The 14,411-nt window shown below is 43.5% G+C and overlaps 1 long non-coding RNA gene across 1 annotated transcript in view; it reads right to left on the bottom strand.

Annotated features, from left to right (window-relative positions):
* Positions 1-9,459: 9,459 nt before the first annotated feature.
* The window catches only part of LOC144584367 (uncharacterized), a 54,753-nt gene continuing 49,801 nt past the window's right edge, over positions 9,460-14,411 (bottom strand). The window contains exon 2 of the long non-coding RNA XR_013538567.1: positions 9,460-9,579. This is a non-coding gene — a long non-coding RNA (uncharacterized LOC144584367). The remainder of the gene's footprint in view (positions 9,580-14,411) is intronic.

Raw genomic sequence — 14,411 nt, 5'->3', positions numbered from 1 at the left:
GGTGGAAACCTTAACCACAGACAGCCGATTTGGCCAAGAGCAAAAGGCAGACGCCACTCTCCAAAAGTGTTTTGAACAGGTGACTGACGCCCAGCTAACACCTGAAACCCCAGTGAGATTTCTAGAGAAAAAGGGGATTTTGTATAGAGAGACCCTGAGGAATATCTCAAAAGGGGGAGATGGGATCCGAAGTCAGCTAGTGGTACCTGAAAAGTATCGCCCCATGATCTTACAAAGGGGGCACTCTGACATGTTTGCTGCGCACTTAGGGGTGAACAAAACACAGCAGAGAATCACACAGAATTTTTACTGGCCTGAAATAGGAAAGCAGATCAAAGAGTTCTGTAAACAATGTGATGTGTGTCAAAGGCAGGGGAATAGCCGCGACAGGACCAAAGCAAAGTTGTGCCCTTTGCCTGTGATTGACACTCCGTTCAAATGCATAGGGGTGGATATTGTGGGACCTTTGCCCAAGGCCACAAAGAGGGGGAACAGGTTCATTCTCACCATTGTGGACCATGCCACGAGGTACCCTGAAGCCATTCCCTTGACTAACATTGAAACTAACACAGTGGCAGATGCCTTGGTGGGGTATATGTCCAGGATGGGATTTGCCTCAGAAATAATCACAGATTTGGGCACATCGTTCACATCGAAGCTCATGAAACGGTTATGGCAAATCTGTGGAATTAAGCACAAGGAAACCACTGCCTATCACTCTGAAAGTAATGGGTTAACTGAGAAGTTCAATGGGACTCTAATGCGCATGATTAGGGCTTACTTGGCAGAGAATCCAAACAATTGGGACCAGAAGCTGCAATCCCTTTTGTTTGCTTATCGATCAGTGCCACAAGCCAGTACCGGGTTCAGTCCGTTTGAACTTTTATTTGGGAGAAGGGTGAAAGGGCCCCTTGATTTGATCAAACAAAATTGGGAGCAGATCACCCAGGATGACCCACAAGACGTTGTGACATACATAGACACCTTGATGAATGACCTAAAGAGAAACCTAGAGCTAGCAGCAGAGACCCTGCAAGCTCAAAAGGTCAGAAAGAAAGCTTGGGATGACCAGAAAGCCAGGGAGAGGCACTTTGACCCAGGGGAGGAAGTGCTGTGGCCTAGGCCCTGCAAAGAGAACAAACTGCAACTGGGTAGACCAGAAATAAAATACTTGGGTCACATAGTAGGGGGAGGAGTGATAAAACCCCTAGAGGCCAAGATAGAAGCAGTTCGTGATTGGCCTAGACCCAACACCAAGAGAAAAGTCAAATCATTTCTTGGGTTGGTGCACTACTACAGAAAGTTCATCCCGAGGTTTAGCGAGATTGCGGCTCCGCTGACCGATCTGACGAGGAAGAAGACTGATGACCGCATCCCGTGGACCAGCGACTGTGAGGAGGCGTTCCGGAGGTTGAAGGAGGCGCTCATCAACTATCCAGTGCTGCGTGCTCCAGACTTCGACCGGGAGTTCATCATCTACACCGATGCGTCTAACAGCGGGGTAGGAGCAGTTCTTTGCCAGGAGGATGAAAATGGTGACCAGCATCCAGTGTCCTACCTGAGTAGGAAACTCCAGAAAGGTGAGAGACATTTGGCAACCGTGGAGAAGGAGTGTCTGGCCATAGTATACGCGATCCAGAAGGCCAAGCCTTACATCTGGGGAAGACATTTTATTCTGTGCACTGACCATTCACCACTGCAATGGTTAAAGACAATGAAAACCCACAATAGTAAACTTATGAGGTGGGCTTTAAATCTGCAAGACTATGACTTTGAAGTGAAGGTGGTCAGAGGGTCAGTGAACTGTGTTGCTGACGCCTTGTCAAGAAGACCCGAAGAATGAAGACGGCGAAAGAAACATGGACTATGTATATATTTTGATGACAAAAAGTCAAATGTGTCTGTTTATTAAACATGTTGGTTTGTATGAATAAAGGTAACTTGATGTATTGATATGGTTAACTTAGAGTGTAAGTAAAAGTAAGTATGATATTGTATGTATAACTGTTTTGTGTGTTTTAACCAGGTTGTTTTTTTGGTGAAAAGCACCTTAGCTTTCCCCCTACAAAACAACTTATAAAGAGGGGAGGTGTTACATACAGCACTGATGTTACCTGTCTGTCATGGGTTTGGAGGGAAAGTTCCAGCCTATGGGGAGTGGAAGGCGGGACATCAGGAGGTGGGGCTGTACTGTATATATATGTGGAGCTTGTGTGGAGAAGAAGGAGAAGCTGGAGGAGAAGCTGAGAGAAGAAGCTGGTGTGGGAGTCTGTGTGTCAGACAGGGTACTACTGTGTGTCAGTCAGTACCAACCTGATAGGTTCAGGTGTCTGTATGGTTAGCCAGAACTGATAGGTTCAGGGTCTGTGCTTCAAGTTAAGTGTTCTGTGTGAACCAAACTGTGTGTATGTATGATTGAGACTAAGCCACGTTACTGTATCTTATTCACCTGATCATTTTATTTTCCCTGTGTGTTGTTTAAATAAACCTTATTCCTTTATTTGTTAAAAATCCATTCCTGGTCTGTGTGACTCCTTATAGGGAATGGTTGGTGGCAGCTTAGTGAAACTGTGGCATACCCTAGTAGGTCTGGGGTTTGTCACACTATCAACAGAGTCACACTCCCCCTGTCTCTCGTACAGGTCGTCGTACAGGGCGACCAAGGCAGTCTCCGTACCAAAACCTGGCCTGAAACCCAATTGAAATGGATCCAGAAAATCCGTTTCATCCAGCAGCGCCTGGAGTTGCCCGGCTACAACCCGCTCCAACACTTTGCCCAAATAAGGGAGGTTCACCACTGGTCGGTAGTTAACCACCAGTCTTGGGTCCAGGTTAGGCTTTTTAAGGAGTGGACGAATTACCGCCTCTTTCAAGGTGGTAGGGACCACTCCCTCTCTCAAAGAGGCCTCCTGGACTCAAGTGTGAACCTCCTGGCAGATCTTCCAATTAGCCGAGATGGGCAAGGGTCGAGCAGAGTGGTGGGAGAACGAACAGATCCAAGCACCCTGTCCACATCCTCAGGTCTCAACAATTAAAATGCATCCATTAATATTTGACCTAAACACGGCATACTGGACACATCCTCCGATTTTGCAGTAACGGTGGAGTCCAACCCACTGCGAATCTGAGTGATTTTCCCCTCAAAATGAATGGCAAACTCATCACAGCGAGCTGATGAGCAGTCACTGGATTTCCCGGTTGAAGAAGATCCCAGACCACCTGAAACAGCATTGTACCACATTGATGTCCTTGTGCGGTTTGTTGCTGGGCAGATTACACTCGATGCCCCTATTGGTTCAAGCCCCAAGTTATGTAACTTTAATACTCAATAAAAGGGGGTGCCGGGCGTTGCTGAGGCAGTTCTCTTCTCTTCTGTTCTGTTCTGTTCTGTGTTCCTGTACTTCAGCCGATAACCCTGAGCATGCTTGAACCAGATAACTCAACTGCAGTCTCCTTTATTTCAGAGATTTCTCCCTTCACCACAGGTTGTCGGAGCCGGATTCTGACAAATACATTTAGCAGTTATTTTCTTTTGTATGGAGATCTTGCATGTAATCATCAGTTTTCACATGGAAAAACTTTCCTCGTTAAATGGGAGATCTATGAGTGATCTACAGCAGTGTTCCCCAATCCCTGGTCTGCAGACCTGTGCCAGTCTGTGGCCTTGGCAGGACCGGGCAGTGGAGACATATCTCCCACCCACCATGCACGCACATACACCCATACATGCATGGCCTGCCCCCCACGAGTGCCTCATGCCCCCGCAAGGATGCCCTGCGGCATGCACACGAGCACACCCTGTAAGCCCAGGGGGATGCATGGATCCCACGCCTCCAACCGGTCCGCAGGTCGGAAAGAGTTGAGTGTGATGAGATGGGTTTTTGAGTTAAAATCTTAAGAAGGCATATGGGTTTTGTAATTATGAAGTGAGCCAGAGAGGTTCCATTTTGTTTCTTTGTATATAGTATCTGTGCTATGCTGACAAGTTGTTTTCTAGGCGAGCAGAGAGAATGTTATTCTGAAGGCCTGAGAAAGGACTCTGTGTGATTAGATAGATGGGAATTGTTGTGACTCTTTGATAAACCACAGAAAACCCAAATAACATCTGGTGCGTATGGGAAGGAAGTCATGTGATGTAACAGGACTGTTTGCCTAGTAACGAACTCTGATTGGATGACATCGTGGGAAGGTGCGATGAGCCCTTGCCAGTTACTCTTGAAAAAGGAACTTTTTCTCTATAGACATTGTCTTTCCAAGACCGACCTTTCAGTGATTCGTGACCTACACTTCAGCCATTTGGGACTTACCCTGATGTCTTTAGAGAAAGTTTGGTGTCCTACCTACATGGACTGGTTTCTATGCTTTGCTGGATTACTTTTGGACTTATGGGATTTTTCCTAAGGACTATGCATGGACTATTTTCTATGGACTGTTCTATGGAATATTCTTTATGGACTTCTTTTCTTGGAATACTCCATATGGACTATGCTCTTGTAATTTTGTAAGGACTATGGTATATTTACTGGATTTTTCTTTTCTAAGGACTATGGGACATATAAGGGATTTTTACTTTTGTTTAGGGGTTTTTATTCTATAGGATCATTGAGGACTATAGCCTTTTTATAACCAACTTGGATTAACTTGTTTTTACTAATGATTTCCTGGACTGGAACTGTTTTGATTCTTTTTAATGTCTTTTTGTATTTTTAATAAGGTTTTTGAACTCTTTTATATTTTTCATGTTTTCTTTGCCTCACTACATCTTTGTAACTAAACAGCACAATGCTAGATTATTTGTTTTGGTTTAATTTGGCTCTGATACTTAGTAACATGCTTTTTCTTTAATAAAATAAAGATTATAAAACTCAATTGGTTTCCTGAACAGTACACTTGCCATAGGGTCATCTGAGAGTGCTGCCTCGGCCTAGCTTACTTAGAGTCCTGTCAGTGGTGCAAGTTAAGTCTAAGGACTACAAAGCCCACTTGACCTTTTCACAATAATATCTGAGAGTACCAGGGTGTTCTTATGTGGGCAGACTTGTGAGAAGGAGTGTTGTAGCATGGCTAGCTGAATTGGACTCTTTCAGCCCATTTTAGCATGTGCAAACTCCTGATTGCTCTCTGTCCAAGCTTACACGTGTGTTTTCGAACCCGTGTTCACGACATGGTGGCAGCGGTGGGATGGACCACGTGCTGGGTTTTGTAGTACCTCAGGATGACCAATTTTTGTTCTATCTGGCAGCTTGAGTGACTCTGATCCACAAGCTAAGTTTTGATTGCAGTGGGACACTGAGGCTTCAAGGAGCTAGGTGCTTCCCTGGGTGTAAACAGTAGCTTCCTAGGAAACACTGTTTGCCAGCAGTTAGATCTAAAGGCTGTGGTGAGAGGTGTTAAATCTTCAGGCTGTGGTAATGTGTGTTAGAATCTGGGGTGCTCTTTTAAGAAAGAGATTCCCAGTGGGACAAGCAAACTGTTAGGAAACAATTGGATTTAATCAGTAGGCATGTGCAGGTTGTTACAACGTTGTAGTGAAGAATTTCCAAGATGCATGTTCTTTATTTTTGGAGTGCTTACACCCAAGTTGAGCAGGTCATTTCATAATCTTAGGATTGCATAAATGACTCTGACTACCTTGTTCTGGAACTTGCATCCAGGTATTTTGTTTTTGTTTTTGGCCTAAGTGTACTCCTATAATCTTAGGATTTACCGGAGCACCTGGCCGTGTTCCAGCCTAGCTCTGGGTCTCCCCACTACGATCTTAGGATCTGTCAGGAGTACCTAGTTGCATCTGGCTTGGCCTAGAGTCATGCCCTATGATCTTAGAGGTATCTATCTGCACCCAGTTCAGCCACTGATCATCTCTGTAACTTTAGGGTTCACAGAGTGATCACAGTTTTTCTTTTCTCTTCCTTTTGGATTTTTCAGTATTCTGGTTTGGCAGCTGTCTGTCTTCTCACAGACCTTAGGGTCACAGAGGGACAGCAGTTGGTCAAAAGTGCAGAAGAGATTTTTAATTTTATTTTGGTTTGGCAGCTGTTTGTTCTCTCGCCTATCTTAGGATAGCAGAAGGGACAGCAGTTGGTCAGAAGTGCAGAGGAGATTTTTAAATTTTCCTTTCTATTATTAGAGTTTTGTTTGTTTTTATTGCTGACCTAGCCTAGGCTAGAGTGCCAGCAGAAGATGGAGGAGCAAGAACCGTCGGCAAATGTGGACAGACTCTTGGAAGTGGCTTCGGGATTTTTCGAGCAAGCCAAGAAGAAAATTAGGGAAAGAGATTTCCTGATACGTGAGCTTTATCAGGAAAACATCCTTTTAAAACGTTTTCTTAGCACAGAACCTGGCTTGTTGCAAAAGTTTTTCCAAGCTCAGCAGGGTTCCTTTGGGGATTACTGCAACGAGAGGATCCAAACAATAGGGAGCAACCCTGAGATGCAAGATGCTTGTGTGGAAAGAGTTAACGAGGCCCAGTGGAATGCTAAGGAGCATTCCAGAGAAGACAGCGATTCATCGCCCGTCCAAACAGAGGATTCACAGGCCCTGGAGCAGCGCGCAGAAGAAGGAATGCAGGAGAAAGTTCCCCGGGAAGCTGTGTCCTTGAGGAAATTAACATCGGACAACGCAAGGGAAAACTGCAGTGCTCCAGAGAATTGCAGTGCATTGGAATTCAGCTCAGCACCAACCTCAGCTCTTTTCCAGAGCACAGGACAGGTGAGAAGTTCTGAAATAATTCAGGAGGAGACTATGGGTTTGCTAGAAGAAGGAGAGCAAGGGATTTTCCAAAGTAATAAAGCAATTGCTGGGACTGAGAGCTTAGAAGCAACAGCAGTTCATGAGGGAGTGAAATACCGGGATGATGAAATAGAGACTCAGCTTAATTCTTCGCTAGGACTTGTGTCAGCAGATTTTGATGCATGTCAGATCTCAAACAACCCCCCTTCTCTTAGCCCAGAGAGAACAGTGGAATCAGATACTGTGAAGTTGGAGGGCATTCCTTGGTCTTCCTGGCAGCTTTGCAGGGAGGCAATGCTCCATAAGGGAGAACTAATTAGGACCGGACAGAACACATCAAAGCAGACCGAAGGAGATAAAGTACCTTTACCAGAGACGTTGAGTAATGTTACAGGAGGAGTTATTTGTACAGAGACCTTGCAGCATGAACTTTCACATTGTTTCAATAGTACAAGTGACTGTGTAAACTTGGTTAAAGATACAAGGCTGCATTTGAACCTGTCAGATTGTGAGACTGTTCCTAACACAACCAACGATGGGGGAAGCGCTAACTTTTGGGGATTACAAAGTACTGATGTTTCTCCAGAGACTGAAATCATGTCTAGAAGCTTTGGCCCATTACCACAGTTAATCTTCTCAGAAAGACCTTTAGAAAGAAAAACAGAGGTTTGGGACCATTCTTATTTTCAACAGCCTATTTTCCAAGGAAGTGGTGAGAATGCTGATACTGTTTCTGAGGCTATGCAGAGTACTCCCGTGGGAACTTTGATGCAACAGCGGCCTCTTGTGACCAAACCTGATAGCACAGCTAATTCAGCAATACATGTGTCCAGGGGTGTGGCATTTCTGGACCAAGGCGTGGAAGGCATTGATCAATTTAGCCCAGGACAGATATTGGAGTCTGTGTTAGCTAATCCTAAAGTGGAATTGGATTTTAGCCAGTTAAATAAGTTCCCGGAGACTGAAACAATCTCTACAATCAATGTTGAGATGTTGGTAGAAATTGTTGCAAACGCTGAATACATTTCTGTGATTGGAATAAAAGGAGGGCTTTATCAGATTTTAATTAAAGAGGAACATCGCCCTTATACATCATTTACTTGCCCTCAGGGAATTTACCAACTCAGAAAACTAGCCCCTGAAATGAAAAATACCTATGTTACTCTTCAGAAATTGGTTGATGAATTGTTTGGTGATTTATATTATGTGATTGGCTATGTAGGCAACTTTGTAATTTACAGCCCTGATCCAATTCAAGCAGACCAAAATGCTTTGTCATTCTTAGAGAAGCAGAGACATCAAAGCCCAAGATTAATGCAGTGGTATTTCAGATTGCAAAAATATAATTTTGATGTTGAACATCTACTGTTAATTCCCCACTGTTTATCTCGAATGTTTAGTGCAGATGCAAGGGGAGAAAATGGCTAGAATTGTTAAAGCTCTGATGTTTAATTTTCTTGGTATTCTGTATGACTATGTTCCTGAGCATACATAGAGTGTTTTCACTATTATTACTTCATATCAGTATATTAGATTGTCAAGTTATTATAATGTTAACCCTGGTTTCACTATTTTACTGTTTGATGACTAGAGTATTATCTGAGCATATGCAGAGTGATGTTTTTGTTTAAGTATACTAACATGTTTGTTCTTCTGTTTTTCAGACTAGTAGAAGTGTCTAACGCAAATTTCTCTCATGTATGGTAAATACCGTAATTATAATAGTTCTCATGTATCACTTGTTTTGCTATTTTAGAATCATATTTGAAATGTATTACTTTATGCTCAAGTTAATATCTTTCTCTATTTTGTTACTGCTTAATTATGACATCTCATCTTATTCAGTTATCAAAATTAAAACTTAAATTGTTTAGGAATTTTGTTAATCTTCAGGGGGCTTGTGATGAGATGGGTTTTTGAGTTAAAATCTTAAGAAGGCATATGGGTTTTGTAATTATGAAGTGAGCCAGAGAGGTTCCATTTTGTTTCTTTGTATATAGTATCTGTGCTATGCTGACAAGTTGTTTTCTAGGCGAGCAGAGAGAATGTTATTCTGAAGGCCTGAGAAAGGACTCTGTGTGATTAGATAGATGGGAATTGTTGTGACTCTTTGATAAACCACAGAAAACCCAAATAACATCTGGTGCGTATGGGAAGGAAGTCATGTGATGTAACAGGACTGTTTGCCTAGTAACGAACTCTGATTGGATGACATCGTGGGAAGGTGCGATGAGCCCTTGCCAGTTACTCTTGAAAAAGGAACTTTTTCTCTATAGACATTGTCTTTCCAAGACCGACCTTTCAGTGATTCGTGACCTACACTTCAGCCATTTGGGACTTACCCTGATGTCTTTAGAGAAAGTTTGGTGTCCTACCTACATGGACTGGTTTCTATGCTTTGCTGGATTACTTTTGGACTTATGGGATTTTTCCTAAGGACTATGCATGGACTATTTTCTATGGACTGTTCTATGGAATATTCTTTATGGACTTCTTTTCTTGGAATACTCCATATGGACTATGCTCTTGTAATTTTGTAAGGACTATGGTATATTTACTGGATTTTTCTTTTCTAAGGACTATGGGACATATAAGGGATTTTTACTTTTGTTTAGGGGTTTTTATTCTATAGGATCATTGAGGACTATAGCCTTTTTATAACCAACTTGGATTAACTTGTTTTTACTAATGATTTCCTGGACTGGAACTGTTTTGATTCTTTTTAATGTCTTTTTGTATTTTTAATAAGGTTTTTGAACTCTTTTATATTTTTCATGTTTTCTTTGCCTCACTACATCTTTGTAACTAAACAGCACAATGCTAGATTATTTGTTTTGGTTTAATTTGGCTCTGATACTTAGTAACATGCTTTTTCTTTAATAAAATAAAGATTATAAAACTCAATTGGTTTCCTGAACAGTACACTTGCCATAGGGTCATCTGAGAGTGCTGCCTCGGCCTAGCTTACTTAGAGTCCTGTCAGTGGTGCAAGTTAAGTCTAAGGACTACAAAGCCCACTTGACCTTTTCACAATAATATCTGAGAGTACCAGGGTGTTCTTATGTGGGCAGACTTGTGAGAAGGAGTGTTGTAGCATGGCTAGCTGAATTGGACTCTTTCAGCCCATTTTAGCATGTGCAAACTCCTGATTGCTCTCTGTCCAAGCTTACATGTGTGTTTTCGAACCCGTGTTCGCAACATTGAGGACCACTGATCTAGAGGCATCCATCATTCCAGTTGATTTTAACCATTTATGACATCTCAGAGTTACAGCTGCTGAAATAATTTTTAAGTACAGTCTGCTACATGATATGCACCCCTCATTGCCTGATAATTAGAAATGCACATATGAAGTGCAGCTTACGAATATATTTTCTTGCCTAAAGCACATAATTACCTTCCTTCTTTATTTACTGGTACCTTCTGTAATATTCATTTAGTTCTACTTTGTGTTGTCCCATGGCAAGGGATGTTTAAATAAGAAGTTTACACCCTCTTGAACTCTAGAAATTTTCAGTTTGTTTAAATGTTAGTGGTATTGTAGATGGTGTTTTCCAAAATTGAGTTTTCAAATCTGTTGAATTCTCTAACATTGTCATTTTATTGCAATTTTACTATTTTTGTTTGGACTCTTGCAAAACTGAATTGTTTGCTGGAGGAACTGGTTTTATAACTTGTAACTGCAAAGATTTAGCCATTCTTTCAACCAAATCATTATATGAGGTCACATCCTCTGATGGAGAAGGAGCAATATCTTGCACCTCTGGATGTGGAAAAGAAAGTAAAGCAATCCTTTGTCTAAATCAGTAGATTCAATATCTGTATGTCTCACATCAGCCAGCTCAGTCATATTATTTGGCTCTAATTTGTAGATTGATGTCTTATGTTGATATCAAAACTGTAGATGGATAGATTAATTGAATTGACTCAGTTGCCTGTCCATTAGAAATACTATCAGGCACCAATTTATTTGAAGTAGTTGTTTGAATTGCATAGTGTGATCGGGTTCAGTTTCACATTTTGACAACTCCTCATTTTGCGCAAGAAATATCACAGGGGACATTTTTTAACCTTCACAACTTCATCTTTACTGATTACATGTTGATCAATATTGCTCTTAATTGGATCAAAAAGGCTTAACTCAGGCAACATGCTGTAATTGTCCAACACAAATTCCCACCCCATATCCATTGAACTCACAGGGGTGCTGGGCCAAACTTCTCCATGTCAGTGGGTTTCTGGAGGGGCGTGCTCCACACTGCACAAATGGTGCCGCAGCATGGGTGCCAGGCCCAGTCTCCTTCAGGAGGAGGTGTGTTGTATCGAGAGTCCGGGCAGATCACTTGACATCATCTACCTTTATTCTTAGGGAAGACTATGACAGACCATTCCAGCATCTCTTGTCTCACCTCACGTACTTCTTTTGGTGTGGGGTCTGATAGCAACCCTCCTAACTTAAAATTGAGAAAATCCTGTAATAACTCCTGTGTCTTTACTCTTTCATACTCTTGCAGCCTCTCCAGCCTCTTTTATGTTTCCACAACTCCACTTCCCCCTCTTGCTCCTCCCTCTTCTGACTCCCGCTCTCCTCCACAGACATATTTCAAATTTCCCGCCTCGCTCTGTTTTCACCCCCTACATAGCTAAGTTGTCCTTTAGGTCCACTTCTACATTGGCACCTTCCGGCTTCCTTACCCCCTCTTCTCTCTCTTTCTTGTGGGACGGCACACTCTCTGTGGGACCTCCTTCACACATAGGAAGTTGGAGATCGAGATTGAAGCCTCCTACCCCTTATTAAAGGTGATTTTAATCTGAAATGCGATCTACTGATCTACTCCTACAACATCTATTTTGAGGAGAGCTACTTCTAGAATGATATCTATAAAGTCTTAGAGACTGTGAGGATTACCAATCTGTGGTAAACAGCACCAGATGTAATGACTGTCCACTTGATAACGAGATGGAACTGATGGGAAATGTGAATATGAATGCCCTGATACTGTGGGGAGCTGTGTTCTGATCTCATAGAACATGAACTTGTATGCTCTTGATTTCATCTATATTGATTTGTCCTCATAAATGAATCAGATCTGTTATATTCCTTGTGGGGAGCAGACCTATGAGTACACCTGTGCCCTTGAAATGAAGAGGGGATTATAAATGCTTTCTGTACAATCAGTTTTCATTGCTGTGGGAAGCAGATTCAAGAGCATGATCCTGATATGTAGACAAAGAGCAGGAGTGTGACTTTAATTGTGAATAATGATTGCTCTGCAATTGCATGGGAATATTTCCCACTGAATTATCAGAAGGTCCAGGTGGCGATCCATTGCCTATGTCTCCTTCTAGTATTGGTCTAATTTGATATTGTGTAGTTGTAGCTTATGTTATGTTAGATTTTTTTTCTTTGCTTTCTTTTTTGATGTACAGTGGTGCCTCAACTTACGAAATTAATCCGTTCCAGAAGATGGAATGTAACTTGAATTGGTCATAAGTCGAAGCACCATTTCCCATAGGAATGCATTGAAACCCTGTTAATCCATTTCGGCCAGAAAAAAAAATCACCACAAAAACCAAAACAACAATGCAAGCCTCATCGGAATGTACTGGGGCCGAAAAACACACCCACCAAAAAACAAAACAAAAAATCACAGCACAGAAATATAACCTCCCCAGCCCAAACCCATGCTGCAAAAAACCCTGTATGTACTCATTCAGAAGCAGGGACCAGGCAGTCTGAAGCCTCCCTGCAAACGCGTACACTCTCACTCAGAAGCAGAAACCAGGCAGTCTGAAGCCTCCCTGCAAATGCACACACTCTCACTCAGAAGCAGAAACCAGGCAGTCTGAAGCCTCCCTGCAAATGCACACAATCTCACTCAGAAGCAGAAACCAGGCAGTCTGAAGCCTCCCTGCAAATGCACACAATCTCACTTAGAAGCAGAAACCAGGCAGTCTGAAGCCTCCCTGCAAATGCACACACTCTCACTCAGAAGCAGAAACCAGGCAGTCTGAAGCCTCCCTGCAAATGCACACAATCTCACTCAGAAGCAGAAACCAGGCAGTCTTAAGCCTCCCTGCAAATGCACACACTCTCACTCAGAAGCAGAAACCAGGCAGTCTGAAGCCTCCCTGCAAATGCACACACTCTCACTCAGAAGCAGAAAGCAGGCAGTCTGAAGCCTCCCTGCAAATGCACACACTCTCACTTAGAAGCAGAAGCCAGGCAGTCTGAAGCCTCCCTGCAAATGCACACACTCTCACTCAGAAGCAGAAACCAGGCAGTCTGAAGCCTCCCTGCAAATGCACACACTCTCACTCAGAAGCAGAAACCAGGCAGTCTGAAGCCTCCCTGCAAATGCGCACACTCTCACTCAGAAGCAGAAACCAGGCAGTCTGAAACCTCCCTGCAAATGCACACACTCTCACTCAGAAGCAGAAACCAGGCAGTCTGAAGCCTCCCTGCAAATGCACACAATCTCACTCAGAAGCAGAAACCAGGCAGTCTGAACCCTCCCTGCAAATGCACACACTCTCACTCAGAAGCAGAAACCAGGCAGTCTGAAGCCTCCCTGCAAATGCACACAATCTCACTCAGAAGCAGAAACCAGGCAGTCTTAAGCCTCCCTGCAAATGCACACACTCTCACTCAGAAGCAGAAACCAGGCATTCTGAAGCCTCCCTGCAAATGCACACACTCTCACTCAGAAGCAGAAACCAGGCAGTCTGAAGCCTCCCTGCAAATGCACACAATCTCACTCAGAAGCAGAAACCAGGCAGTCTGAAGCCTCCCTGCAAATGCACACAATCTCACTTAGAAGCAGAAACCAGGCAGTCTGAAGCCTCCCTGCAAATGCACACACTCTCACTCAGAAGCAGAAACCAGGCAGTCTGAAGCCTCCCTGCAAATGCACACAATCTCACTCAGAAGCAGAAACCAGGCAGTCTTAAGCCTCCCTGCAAATGCACACACTCTCACTCAGAAGCAGAAACCAGGCAGTCTGAAGCCTCCCTGCAAATGCACACACTCTCACTCAGAAGCAGAAACCAGGCAGTCTGAAGCCTCCCTGCAAATGCACACACTCTCACTCAGAAGCAGAAAGCAGGCAGTCTGAAGCCTCCCTGCAAATGCACACACTCTCACTTAGAAGCAGAAGCCAGGCAGTCTGAAGCCTCCCTGCAAATGCACACACTCTCACTCAGAAGCAGAAACCAGGCAGTCTGAAGCCTCCCTGCAAATGCACACACTCTCACTCAGAAGCAGAAACCAGGCAGTCTGAAGCCTCCCTGCAAATGCGCACACTCTCACTCAGAAGCAGAAACCAGGCAGTCTGAAACCTCCCTGCAAATGCACACACTCTCACTCAGAAGCAGAAACCAGGCAGTCTGAAGCCTCCCTGCAAATGCACACAATCTCACTCAGAAGCAGAAACCAGGCAGTCTGAACCCTCCCTGCAAATGCACACACTCTCACTCAGAAGCAGAAACCAGGCAGTCTGAAGCCTCCCTGCAAATGCACACAATCTCACTCAGAAGCAGAAACCAGGCAGTCTTAAGCCTCCCTGCAAATGCACACACTCTCACTCAGAAGCAGAAACCAGGCATTCTGAAGCCTCCCTGCAAATGCACACACTCTCACTCAGAAGCAGAAACCAGGCAGTCTGAAGCCTCCCTGCAAATGC

This window comes from Pogona vitticeps, chromosome 10 (assembly GCF_051106095.1).
Source record: "Pogona vitticeps strain Pit_001003342236 chromosome 10, PviZW2.1, whole genome shotgun sequence".
NCBI lineage: Eukaryota > Metazoa > Chordata > Lepidosauria > Squamata > Agamidae > Pogona > Pogona vitticeps.
The sequence above is the reverse complement of the archived record's forward strand: the minus strand, read 5'-3'. Positions and strand labels throughout refer to the sequence as shown.